Source organism: Marmota flaviventris, chromosome 2 (assembly GCF_047511675.1).
Source record: "Marmota flaviventris isolate mMarFla1 chromosome 2, mMarFla1.hap1, whole genome shotgun sequence".
Taxonomy (NCBI): domain Eukaryota; kingdom Metazoa; phylum Chordata; class Mammalia; order Rodentia; family Sciuridae; genus Marmota; species Marmota flaviventris.
This window is the reverse complement of record NC_092499.1, coordinates 20453789-20467231: the sequence shown is the minus strand read 5'-3', so window position 1 is coordinate 20467231 and position 13443 is coordinate 20453789.

Sequence of the window (13443 nt, the reverse complement as noted above, 5' to 3'; positions counted from 1 at the left end):
TTCATGATGTCCACTGTCAGCAGGTTGACTGACAGCTGGGTAGGCCACACCCAAGGGCACAGTAAGAGGAGGGGACACACACAAGGCACTTCCATGGAAGATTCTATCCTAAACAGGGCAAGGGGTTATATTACAAAGGAACAGGTGAGCATAGCTTCACCCATGGGGCTGTAGCAAGACACACCCATTTCTTTCTGTGACTGAGCGCCTCAGCACCCAGCTGGGGAGTGTAACTCAGTCACCGGTAAGGTTGGCCTCCTATATATATATATATATATATATATATATATATATATTTAGAAATGTCACATATATCAGACACAACACATACCTACACATAAATTAACTTTGGGTGACCATTATATTAATTAAGAATGCACACCCATTATAGAAGTGAGATTGTGAACCTAATCTTAATTACTATAAATTTAATTAGTTAAATTTATTAACTAAATTTATCATAAGTCTTGAAATCTGCCATTGTAACTCTCTTCTTTTACATAAGAACCTTTTAGTTCTTCAAATCCTTTGCATTTTAGTGGAAATTTTGTAGTCATCTTATCCATTCTCACAGTGGTTTAGGGGAAACTTCTTGGTATGTTAATAAAGTTTGCATTTAAAACTAAAGATCTGTTTGGTGAAAACTGATATCTTAAAACTAGTAGATATATTTATGAAATTAGGACATTTTAAATATATTTTCACAGTAATATTTGATATTTTTAAGAAAGATGACACATATAACTTGTGTTAGATTCCTATCCATGCATCTGATATCAGACAATATTCATTAAGCTTTTTGAATGCAAATTTTAAAGAAAATACCAAGTGTGCCTCTTATCTCTTCTTCAGTTTCATTTACAGCTGAATATTAGATATTGATTCTGGTTAGAGTTGCTTGAATAAAAAGATACACTTATTTCTAATAGTTTAATTTAGTTTATATTAGATGTTATCTGTCCTGTTCAAATGAAGAAAACTTTAATTCTTTTCACCTAATATTAAAACGCTGTATTTCTTGTTCTTGCTCTATTTCACTGTCTAGGACTTTCACTACACTATTAGAATGTCATGATAGGGAATTTGGTTGTCTTGCTCAGACACCAAGGAAAATGTTTTAACATTTTAATATTTTATTACTGATTATTCTTTCTAATGTTTGCAAATATATTTTATTGAAATACATTCATTCATATTACTTGTAAGAATGTCTTAAATAGTTATGAGTTTTTATTAAAACTATTTTTACAATGGTGTTAGATTGACAGGCATTTTAAATGATAACACAGAGAGTTTCCATATACTGCACACTCAGTTTCAGGTTTCCTTTTATTTAAAAACTTGCATGAGGGCTGGGGATGTGGCTCAAGTGGTAGCGCGCTCGCCTGGCATGTGTGCGGCCAGGGTTCGATCCTCAGCACCACATACAAAGATGTTGTGTCCGCCGATAACTAAAAAATAAATATTAAAAAAAATTTCTGTCTCTCTCTCTCTCTCTCTCTCTCTCTCTCTCTCTTTAAAAAATAAATAAAAATAAAAACTTGCATGAGTATGGTAGTATTAATTTGTAACAATTTATAAACCAACACTGTTGCATTATTAGTAACCACTCTCAGTAGTGTATCCAGATTTCCTTAGAGTTTGCCCAATTTCCATTTTTGTTTCAGAATTCTATTCAGGATGCCACATGAGGTTTGCTAGCCATACCTCCTTAGGCTTTTCCCTCTTGTTGGCTGTGAATATTCTCAGGAATTAAAAAAAAAAAAAAAAAGAACTATGAGTAAATGACAAATCAATAGAGAAGGGAGCAGAGGGTGGCGGGAAAGAAGTGAAAGTCAAGGTACTGGGGACAGAATTAGAATAAGATATATTCCATGCTTTTATAATCATGTCACAGTGGATTCTACTGTCATACATATAACTAAAAAGAACCAATAAAAATTTTTAAAAAAATTATTAAAAAGCTAGAAAGAACATTTTTGAATGTTTTCACCACAAGAAAAAAAATACATATATCAAGATACTTATGCTTACCCTAATTCGAACATTATATAGTATATACATGCATAGAAACATCTCATAGTACCACATAAATATGCAGTTTTTATTGTTCAAATAAAATAAAAAAGAAAAAAGAGTGATCAGACATAAATTTAAAGATAGAAAGAAAGACTATCATGTACCATGAAACCAAATCCTATCACAGATTAAAATTTTAGCAATTCATTTGTATTATAATATAATATGGATGCATGACTAGAAAAACAAAATTCACTGAACTCACAATGAAACATAATAAAATTAAATGTCTCCTCCCACCCCCAGGGGGGAAAAAATATTCTTAGACTTGCCTTGTTCCTGACAACCTTGAACATGGTGTATGCTAATTTTGAAGGGGTCCCCCTGTTGGAATTTGTCTGATATTATTTTCATGGCTGGGCTGGAACTATGTATTTTAAGGAGGAATACCTCAGAAATAACATGTAATTTCCATCATATCCTAAAATCAACAGTCTGTTGCTGTTGACTTTGAGCCTGTGGCAAAAAGCAAGTTTTGTCAAATTTCTCAATGGTAAAGTTTTTTGTTTTTTTTTTCCTTCCTTTTTTCCCGATCTATCCTGACATTTTTTGAAGGAAGTCATTGTACTTAGGAATACTAAGGATTGGGGGATTACGCTCTCATCACTTTAAGGTGGGATATCTACATAATTTATTTGGAACTATTTTGCATGGTAGATTTGTCTCTTACGCATGTTTTAATTTCCTTACTTCCTTATTTACACAAGTATGAACTCATGGATATATTTTATATTTGGGGTTATAAACAAAACTGGTCCACATAGTTTTTGGTAAAAATATTCCACTTTAGGCTGTTGGCAGCTACTTCAAAAGACTCCTATGTTCATTAGATATGCCCCACTTTTGTGGTTGGTTGGTTTTGAGCACTTCCTTGCATTCTGGCCCTGTGGGGTTCTTCAGGCTCATATTGTATATTTCTGGTACAGGTTTCCAATATCCATTTCACCAAGGAGTGCTCCTCGTACAAGAAAATGGTTATTATGAAGATCTGAGTGTTAGCCATTGTTGGGATGTCATTTCTTTTAAACATTATTAGATTTCTAATCAAATAATTATGTTCATTTGCTAATCAATGCATATATACACACCTGTATTACTTTCCATATGAATTCCGTCTGCCATCCACATCTTTCATCCATGAGCACATGACTATCCAACCTCATTTTCCATGCTGATCTATAAATTTAATTTCCAGTGAGAAAACTAGCTTTTCATACATCTTTCATTTATTTGACTGTTCAATTCCCATTAAAATGTATAGTAACATCAGAAATGTTAAGATAGTATTGCTAAGAGTACAGTATTTATATAAAGTTCCTCCTGCCTTTAGATTTAATCTTTTCTTTCCAAAGTAACTTAGGCCAGTATATTTAGCTCCATCTACTTCAGTGAGGTCCTTCAATGCATTTTTTTTAACTTTATTTTTTCTTTTCTTTTTTTTTTTTAACCAGAGAATAAACACCCTGGGCCAATTAATTACTGAGCCACATCCTCTGCTCTTTTTATTTATTATTTTGAAACAGGGTCTCCATAAATTGCTTAAGGCTGGCTTTGAACTTGTGATACTCCTGGGATGACAGGAGTGCACCGCAGCATCTGGCTTTCTATGCATCTTTTATATAGTGATTCACAGTCATTTGTCAGTCTATATTTTTCCTATGGATTCCTGAACTTCCTAAATGTATGCATTTTTAAATTTATATACATCAGTGATCACTGTGTTGTTAAGTTCTACAGTTTTTAGGAATGAATGGTGGTTGCACACAAAATGACTTCACCATTGTAAAAAGCACCTGTGCTTCATTCATTCATCACCTGCCTTACCAAATCCCTGTCAGTCTCATAACATTTACTGCTTCATAGTTTGCCTTTCCAGAATAATACAAACCAGGAATCATATGTTGTCACCTTTTCTGGCTAGATTCTTTCACTTAGCAATGTGTGCTAAAGGCTTTCTTTGTTTCTTTTTTTTTCTTCCAGAACTGACGTTTGAACCTAAGGACTCATGCATGCGAGGAAAGTACTCTGCCACTGAGTGATATCCCTAATTTTTTGTGCCTTTTTGATACTGCATGTCTTTTCATGATTGAATAATAGTATTTTCTATTTCCATGGAATTAATACAACACAATTTATTTACCTGTTTACAAAGAATGAACCACTTTGTTTCTTTTTCCTCCTCCTCCTGTTCTTCTTCTTTGTACCTACAAACAGAGCTCCTCTAAATATTCAAGTGCAAGTCTATACATGAGACATAATCTTCAACTCAGTGGGTTAAATACCAAACCACATGATAACTGGATTGGGTTAAGTGGCTTTGTAGACACTATCAAAGTGTGTCTTGTAACATTCTGAATTCCTATTGATCTTATCTTGCCTACTTGGCCAAAAGATGGAAAAGAAGCCCTGCAGGGTATGGGAAGGGAGGGCACCTCCTGCGGATCTACTCACTAACAACTCCTTGCTGGCACAATTCCCTGGAGGCAGGTAACCTTGGCAACACATTGGAGGAGGAGAAGTGCTCTGGACATATTAGTATTTTATTTACTTTGAATCAGCCCCCATCTTCCTGAGCCAATCATGCATTACCCACATGGACTTTGCATCCTTGCCAGTATTATTGTCAGTAATTTTTTAAAATTTATTTAGGCAATCTGATAGCTGTGTAGTGGTATCTCATTTTTTTATTTGAAATTTCCTAATGACAATATATATAGTGTAATCTGTCACATGCTTATTTGCTACCAATATATCAATTTTGGTGAAGTGAGTGTTCTGATATTTCTTTATTTTTTATTTGTATTTTTTGCTTTCTTACTGTGACATTTCCATAATTATTTGAACATTTTAAAATAAAAGTCATTTAAATGATATGAGTTTTCTCTATCTGATAAGTATTTTGCAAATGTTCTTTTCAGTCTCCTCACAATATATTTCCCAGAGTAGAAGTTTTTCATTTTACTATAGTCCAACATGATTTTTCTATTATAGACCAAGTATTTGATGCTATACATATCTTTTCTATGTTATATCCCATAAGTTTTATAGTTCTGAATTTTATATGTAAATGTAAATTATCAAGTTTAAGTTATTTTTTTAAATTGAAACTGTGTCTAGAATTTTATTTTTTAACATGTGAACATCCAAATTTTCTGGTGCCATTTGCTGCAAAATCCATCCTTTCTTCTTTGAATAACCTTTGCTCCCTTGGAAAATACATAAATAAATAAAAGACAGTTTGTTACATTTGTGAGGATCTATTTCTGATCTCTGTGTTCTGCTACACTGATGTTGTATTCTTTTATCAATATTGTAATGTCTAGATCAATGGACTTTTATAGCAGTTCTTGAAGTTCAACAATTTCAATCCTCCACTTGGTTGTTCTTCTTTAGTGTCATAAGGGCTATTCAGAGTTTTTTGCCTTTCTGTATACACTGTACAATGACTTTGTTGATATCCACAAAATCACAGGCTAAGACTTTTATTGGAACTGTGCTTAATCTAAAGTTCAACTTGCCATGATCAACATCACATCTTAACAATATTGATTCTTCCAATCCATGAACCTGCCATTTATTTAGATCTTTTAAAAATATTTTTCATCAAAATTTATAGTTTTCTGCATATATACCCTATACATTCTGGTTTACATCTAAATATTTTATTTTAATGCTATTGTATATAATAGTGTTTAATGTAAGTTCTAGCTACTTATTGCTAGTATAAAAGAAAGCAAATTACTTTTGCATAATTAACTGTGTATCTTCATTTTAACTACTAATTACTTCCAAGTTTATTTTTGTTAATTATCGGAAATGTTCTATATAGATAAAATGTCATTTGTAAACACAAGCAGTTTTATTTCTTTTTCTCCAGTATGAATACTTTTTGTTTCCTTTTGTAAACATTATTGCAATTATAGTAATGGATTTGTCCATTTCTCTTTATCATTGTAACAATTTGGCTCATGTACATGACAATCAGTTTTTCCAAACACAACAAGAATTGTTTTATTGAAAATTTGACCCCTATTTATACATGTAATGTGAATGCTTGTAGATGATCTATAGTAGCATCCAGTATTTTATGTACATTGACAGTCTCTGCTCTTGAATTGGTCTATTGAGATAATGCTCATGCCATTTATAAGATCATTTAAGATGTTTTAGGAGCTATGAGGAAGGAAATAGAAATAATATATTATAAATTACTTTGCATTACCTTTGAATTGGTGTAGTGTCATTTAAAAGTGGATTTCTATTATTTACAAATGTATATTACAAATTCTACAGAAAAGCTTAGTTACTATGCTATGAGAGAAGAGAATATGGAATCACAGAATGATTAGTTAAAAGCAGAAAAGACAAAATTGAAATTTAAAAAAGGGATTAATGCAATGAGTACAAAAGCATAATGTACATGGTGGATGTTAATCCAACTGTGTCAATCATTTCTAATTCCTCTGAGTCCTCTTCTTGAAACTCAAGCTGCTTTTGACCAAGTTGTATGTGTTGATGATTGCGTTTGCAAGTATTATGTGGCTACAACCCAAATACCTGACAACAATAACTTAGAAGAGAAAAGATTTATTTGACCCACAGTTTCAGAGGTCTCAGTACATGGCTGCTGGTTCCGTGGCAGAAATACCATGACTGAAAAAGCTGCTCAGTTCATGGCAGTCAGGAAATGAAGGGTGAGATGAAGGGGTTAGCGAGAAGACAAATCCTTTCAGGGCACACTACCAGCACCCTACCTCCTCCAAATAGTCCCATCTCCCAGTAGTCCATTCAATTATTGAAGGATTAGTCAATCAAGTGGATTAATCCACTGATGAGAACAGAGCCAAACATTACCAAAAATTCCTATCTCTGAATCTTGTTGCATTGGGGACCCCACTTTCAACACAAGATTTTGGGGGGACATTCCAGGTCCCAATTATAACAAGGATGTTTGCTTCCTCTGCACACGATTTTGTCTTTGCTTACACTTTTGATGTGTTTTCCTGTGTGCTTGTGTATGTATTGTCTTTCTCGCGTATTTTTCAAGATGCTAGCTGTGATTGTGTGTTGCAGAGATTCTCTATCTTTAACAGGAGCTCTCAGACTATTCTTTAGCACTGTATTTTCCCTCGGGACTGAGATTTTTCTGCTATAGACAGTTTCACCCTTGATATATTATTTTGTTATGGAAGTGATTTCCATATTGTGTTCTGTGACTCACTCTTTCATCCACAGAAAGATCTGGGTTTTTTTCCCTCCCTCAGCTTTCTGAATCATGCTAGGTCAAACTGAAAGCAAGAAAATGTTTGACACTCTATAGTAGATAGAATTCTGTAAAGTCAGACAATGGGGAAATTGTTTACAGTTACTGTAAAGAAAATATTTATCTGTTCCCAGTAAGTAGTCACAAAATAGTGAATCAGCCAGTCATGCTCCCTTGTTTCAGCCAAACCAAGCTATTTGTTGGATGGGGTCTGCTTTAGATTCAAGATTGCACTTCCCTCTCCTGAAGCTCACATGATGACCAGTCATGCTCATCAATACCTGTGGTGACTCACATGCTTCCCCTAAAGTGTAGCCTGTTTTATTTTTTTAGTTTTTATTTTATTTTTTCCAAAAGGAACAAAAATGTGGCTCCAACCCGTACACACAACTAGGTCAGGACCAACATTAAGTATTTTCTTTCATTTTCTAGAATGAGAAATGAACTTATCACATTTTTGCAGAAATTCCTATACCACCAAAATAACCTCAAATTTTTAGCCATTTTTTTATAATTTATAAGCAAAGAAAGATTATACCAAATAAAAAATATACATTATTTCTTATAAATTTAGCATGACTTTAGTCTACAATAATGGAAATACCAACTTGTGTCTGTATGAAGTACCTTCTCTACTGTGTTGTTTAAAGTTGCTCACCTACATTTTCAGAAGATCAAAAGTAAGACAACTTAATTAGCAGCTGCCTTGGCCAAAATCAACCTGCAAAGTGAAGCTACATTTGCCTACTTCATTCATCTTGAACTGCACATGTATCTTCCTCTTATTACAGCAGGCTGAATTTCTATACTCTATATTGAATGCAAATACTCTTTTTGATCAGTGATGATTTTGAATTTCAATTTTAATTCCAAAGATTTCCTTCTTCCCCTTACAAAGTTTTTCCCTCATGCATACACTTCTATTTTTGTCTTTGTTTTCTGCACTATAAGCTTATGTTGGATCAAAGTGGGTGACAAACCAAAGGTTTCACAATAATGTATTTATTTATTTATTTATCTATCTATCTATCTATCTATTCATTCATTCATTCATTTGAGTGATGCTATGCCTGAAATTCTGCCAGTGGATATGAAAATGTTTTGTTTGTGCTATCAGTCTCTAATAAATCTTATATAAAATGTACTGTTCCAAAAGCAGAAGTACACAAAATTCAGTTATTTAGATTTTATTGTGAAATATTACCCCTTTATGTTACAAAAATAATAATAATTGGTCTAACTAGAAGAGAGCCAATGACAGCTATTTTAACTATAGGATTATTCTGTGTCATGAATTTAACTATTTTTAAATCATGGTTTTACTAGCACTAAATCTTTATAAGTCTGACCTGATGGGTGATAATGGTCTCATAGTTAGTATTCAAAAATAAGACTCATAATCAGGCACATGTTTTCCAATAGTCTTCATAGTTCAATAAATCTAAATAAACTAAAATTAATCCAATTTTAAGTGGAGTGGAAAGGAGCAGAAAGCATCCAACCATTTAATGGTGCTTTTTGGTAGAGTTATGGCTCTCGACAACTGAATGAGACTCTAGAATAGTTTTATTTTTAAGAAAAAAATAAAGAATATAAGTCTAAAAGCAAACAAGGAAATCCAGGAACATGAGTACAGGAGAAGTGGCAGTAAGAAAGAAGTTATGAAAGTTATGTTCAGTCTGGGGCCCCGCCCCAGCAACCCAGAGGCTCAGCCTGCTGCTCATCAAACTCCAAGACTACAGCACCCAGGGCAACATCAGGTCTGTTTAAATATGTTGGAAACTTGACTGGGACAGAGTCTGCCACTGCTCACCAGAGCTGGTGGCTGAATGGGATTGAGGAAAACAATAGATCATCACTGGTAGTGATATAGATGAGGAAAACATGTAACCAGGGTTAAGAAGGGAGAGACAGGGGTTTGAATTAAGCAGACCTAGGGAAAAACATTAAAAGAAAGAGAAAACATGAGGTATAAGATTCCCACCCCACCCTGGCCCCAATACAACATAAGATGTTTTTCAATTTAATGAAGATTGGTACTTCTCATAGCATATCACAAACATTGTGTAGCTTTTTAAGACCACTGTAAATTAGACCTCATCTGACATGTCCATCAAAGAACAAGAAAATATAAACTTGGGCAAATCTAGTGACCTGCAGCATTTCATAAAGTGTGGATCGGCTGTCTTCAATCACTGTCCATTGGTTTCTCTTATACGGCTACAGGCTGAATCCCAAGAAAGTCAAACTAAGATATCAGAGTGTAGGTAGTTTAATTAGAGGGCTCTTGAGAGGAATGATTAAGAAAGGGACAGAGACAGAGGAAAAGGAAGAGAAGAAAGCAGTAAGGGCAGGAGAATTTAATCTTCAACACTATTTCAATGAAAGCCTGAGAAAGCTCTTCAGGAGTCCCAAAGATGGAATAATCTTTTATAGCTATCCCAAGTGAGAAGATCAAGCTTTTTATATTCCCTGATTGTTTAATCCATGAATGCCTTTGGCCTGAAAAGTTGGAATGACCGAGACTAAGGGGAAGTATTTAGCTTAAGCAGTCCTGAAATGGTCCAAGAGATGAACACATCACAGCTTCTGCTGCATAAAATTTCTTCCCTTATTTGATAACAGGGAGAACAGAGTAGTCAGGGCCAGAGAACTCCAACTGGCTAAAGCCACAGGATGGACAAGAGCTAGAGACTCCTTTGAAAATGACCCCAAAGGAAGAGAATGTGCAGATGTACAGTGTGGGCTCCTGTATTTGGAAGACAGTAGATTCCAGATAGAGTGGGAATCCATCCTGCTGGATACTCTATCATCTCTTACTGAGGTATGCTCTACTATAGGTGGGATAAGAGTAAAAGCACTGACCTCAGGGCTTGCAGACAAGATTCCTCCCCAGTCTTTGTTGTTACATGTTTGAACTAGTTCCTTAGCCACTTTTAGCCATTTTTTTCATCTTAACAACAGAACATTCAAATCTCTACTCTTGTTCCAATCAAAGCTCTAAAAATTCTAAAAATAAAATGAATATTTGTGTAAAGGGATCTGTAACCTGGAGGTTTGCAATAATGTTTCCATGAAAATCTTTTAGATAATGCAAGCCTAGTTGATAAATAGATCACACAGAGACTTCAGATTTCTATTTGACTGTTTTGTTTGTATTAATTTGGTATATTTTCGGTCATCAATAGTCAGGGTATAAATAAATCTCTGAAATTCCTTTTAGAGACTTTTTAAAACTGTGCAGTTATTTGCAGCAGTACGCATCTTTTTCCTTCACTGAATCTGAAAGACACAGAAGTAACAAAAACATAATCTTTTGTTTTGCCTATCTCTCTCCTACAGAACATTTTCTGTTTGCCCTTACAAAAGGAACACATACTTTCAACTTTATTAGGTCATTAATTCTAAACCTAAGCAAAGTTATGGTGTCCTGATAAAACCTTCTACTGTCATAAATACCAAAAGAATAGAAGTTGGATTCATGGATCTATCTCTTAAAAATTTTTGACCTCCACAAAACTTTTGGTCTCATTCATACCTCAATTGGTTTCCAAAATGAGCATTTAAAAATTGTATTAAAATGCATAGATAAGTATTATCAATATTGAAGATGATGAATGATAGAAACTTGTCTTTTCCCTAATGTTGTCCATAAAGGATAACAATCTGGTACTTGTAGAGATGTCCTTCACAGATACCAAACATGAATTTATTTGTTTTTGAAAAAGGGAAAAGAGGTCTCATTTCTGAATATAATTCTTCGACTTTGCAAATATTACCAAACCTGATGTTTCCAAATCCTACTAACCATGCCTTCCAAAGGTGGCTTCTCACTAATAATGCAAAATATATACCTGAAAATTTTAACTGTATGAAAAACCCCAAGAATGTGTAATGTTGAAAGTAACCAATAATCTACTATCTTGAAGAACAAGGATAAAGGCACGTGAGATTTTATAAAAAGAAGCTGGAGAGGACAGAATTGGGACTATTACCTTGAGCAGTTAGGTATGTCAGAAAAGGGATTGAGGAAATTATAAAATAAATCTTAAAGGTATCAAGCAATATAAAATTTTGTTCAAGATTGGTATTCTCATTTTGAATAGATGGAACAGTTAAAATTTTGTTTTCTAAAAGTTTCACTGGATTAGATAGGGAAGCAACTAATCAAATTAAGAAATCTGCATATTTCTGACATCTTCATATGTTCTTGTCATCCTTTTAAAATTAGCAATAAACCATGAAGGCTATAAAAAAGAGACTGTATAATTGTTGAGTTAGACTGACCTTTTATCTGAGCAATGAACTACTTTGCATAATCAATCAGGCCTCACATCTATCCAACTCCAAATCATGTATTGTTCTGCAGCCATCCTGATGAATGTAGAGAACTGAAAACTTTGTTCCCTGAAGGGTGAAATGAAAAGTTGCTTAAATTACCAAAGATTCTGATGTGGACTCAGCTATTGATAATAATTTATACAATGTGTCACTGATTAACCTAAGAGATCCTGGGGCAGAATATATATTTTATTTGTATTTTAATTTTAGGAACATTAGTGAGCTTTTGGCAGATTGTACATCTTAAATATATGCAAGGTATACAATGTTATTTGGAAAACAACAGAAATTTATTTCTCACAACTCACAAGATGGAAAAGTCTAAGATCAAGTTGATGGCAAATATTCTGTCTATTGAGGTTCTACTTCCTCATAAATGGTGCCTCTTTGCTGTGTCCTCACATGTAAAAACACAAAACCTCTTCATGAGGGCTCCATTTTCATGAGCTAAAGTCATTCCACAGACCCTAATTCCTAATACTATCTCCTTTGGTATTAGATTTCATCATAGTAAATTATGGAGAGACACAATCAGACCATAGCAAAGAAAATGTTAAAGGGATGCATTTACAAGCCAAGAATTGTCAGAAAAAAAAAAACCCACAAGTGAGAAGGGAGCATTTTCACTAGAAAGTTCAGAGACAGCATGAGCCTGCCAACACCTTGAACTAGACTTGTAGCCTCCAAAACTGTGAGGCAATAATTTTGTAGATTTCAGAACCTTGGTCAGTGGTATTTGTTGTGGCAGCCCTGAGAAATTATCCACCAGTTTTGGCCGTTGCCAACAATGCTTCTGAAATCTAAAATTATCTTTAAAATTTGATGGTCTAAATACCTATATTAATTTTTTTGTTTTTCCTTTTCTTTTCTTTCTTTCTTTTTTTGTTACTGGGGATTGAACCCAGGGGTACTTAACCACTGAGCCACAGGTCCTCAGACATTTTTTATATTTTGTTTAGAGAGAAGGTCTCACTGAGTTGCTTAGGGCCTCCCTAAGTTGCTGAGGATGGCTTTGAACTTGCAATCCTCCTGCCTCAGCCTCTTGAGCTGCTGGGATTACAGGTGTGCTCCACTGAGCCCAGCTTCTTTTATATTTTAAGCACCTATTTTCAATGAGAGTATTCAACTGTCATCTATTTCCTTCAATATTCTGGACAGGCTGGCATTGGTCAATGAGATGACACATTTCCACAGATTCAAGGCTAAACATGTTTCTTCAAATTACAAAAGCTAACCCTCAGTTTGAAAAAAGATGGCATTTGTTTTCAATAACATAATCCTATAAAAACACAAGGTACTAATGAAGACCATTTTCAATTTCATAGTGTTTTTTTTTTTTCACCTTCCCTTCAATTACTTCTCAATGACAGTGAGCTGGAAGGGGTTGAATATAACTTCAAAAAGTCTCAGTAATTAAAACATCACCTAGAAAGTTTACGAAGTGCTGGCATAAAGCTTAGCATTCTGTTTGAAAATGGGGATTTCACTATCTAGTGTTCACAGTTGGATCTTTCCAGCAGATTACACAGCTGTGTCTACATTGAGCCAAAACACCCTGATGAAGAGCTACATGCAACCCAATGTTTGCAAAGAGTCCCAGGAAGCCAGATGTAAGGTTTTAGGTAAGCTTTGAGATGACTCAATAAATGCGTTATTTTCATTTTGTCATTACCATCCACGATGGTTGAATTAATATAGAGATGTTTCTGAATTAGTATAGAGATGTTTCTGAATTAGTATAGAGATGTTTCTGATACTTT